The sequence below is a fragment of the Arachis ipaensis genome, chromosome B04 (genome assembly GCF_000816755.2).
Source record: "Arachis ipaensis cultivar K30076 chromosome B04, Araip1.1, whole genome shotgun sequence".
Lineage (NCBI taxonomy): Eukaryota > Viridiplantae > Streptophyta > Magnoliopsida > Fabales > Fabaceae > Arachis > Arachis ipaensis.
In genome coordinates this window covers 56678072-56679418 of record NC_029788.2, presented here as the reverse complement: position 1 = coordinate 56679418, position 1347 = coordinate 56678072, and positions in this window count along the sequence as shown.

Below are 1347 nucleotides of genomic sequence, written 5' to 3'. Positions count from 1 at the left end.
TATGCTATTTGCTATTTCTGTGTTTTATTTTCTTGTATTCTTTTGTTTGTGTTATGCTTTTTGTTGTCTCTACTTTCTCTTTCTATCTTTATTTACTGCTGTCTGCACATCATTCTCTGTTGCATTCCTTTCTGTGTGTGATCTACTTCTTTATGTTTGTCTGCTCGTATGCTATTTCTGTGTTTTATTTTCTTGTATTCTTTTGTTTGTGTTATGCTTTTTGTTGTCTCTACTTTCTCTTTCTATCTTTATCTTCTATTTACTGCTTCGCTATATTATGTTACTCGTCTACTAATCGACCCCAAATAAATGAACGTAACTAATAACCCCGACCCTACTAAGAACTCCCAAGTTCTTACCCCTTCTCTCTCCCTTTCCCCTTCAGATGGAAGTAAGAGTTCCTTTCCGTAGTTCGCTGACGATTGTACGCAAAAAGGGATTCCGCTCTAGGTAGTCTTCTGAGTCTAGGGTGAATATCGTTCTCTGATTATATGTATAACTGTGAGACCAGCCAACGTCTGCACCCCCGTTCGTATGCGCACTTTAACCTAAATCCGGTGTACGAGATTCCTATTGTGTAGCTACTTTATGAGGTACCAGAGAGACGTCTTGTGGAAAAGTCTGATCGTGCAGAGGAGTAGCAGATGATGTTCTATCTTCTGATGACGTTCCACCTGACTTGAGTTTTGAAGACCTAGAACGTACTTTCTCTCGCTTTAGTAGTTTAGAGGGACTAGGTGAGTATAGAGTCTAGGCTAGCCTAGGTGCCAGCTTAGAGACCTTTGAACAGGTCAGGACCTGGGATGTTGTATGTATGTATATGTATAAAGTTATTATCTAGCTATATCTAGGGGTGTTCTAACTAAAGGTCTATACTCTAATAAAAGCTAGATAACTGAATGTTGCTAGCTACTCGTGATGTATTTATGTGTGGTTGTTTATAACTGTTTTATCTGTTATTACTTGTGAATTGATTTTGAGTGATTCCGTCTATTAATCCAAATGTTTTCAAAAAAAAATACACCTCACAAATTAACTACGCGTTTAACAACGAATCAGGCTCATATGATAAATAATAGATAATAATTAGGAAGACAAATTGGTAGCGCTCAGTTTCCGGTATGATCTAGACATATTGAAAATCGGGTCGTTACACCCATCACTAGCGGCAGTGACAGAGCATACGACGGCAGCTGGGCAGATCGGCGGTGAGAAGAACCAGCTCAGTCTCGGATCTCTCTTTCTCTCTCTCTTTCTCTTCCCTTCACGCGCGGCTCTCCTCACATCGGCAGAAGCATGCATGAATGGCGGCGACGTCTTCCTCCCTCATTGGCTTGTGGTCGGCAG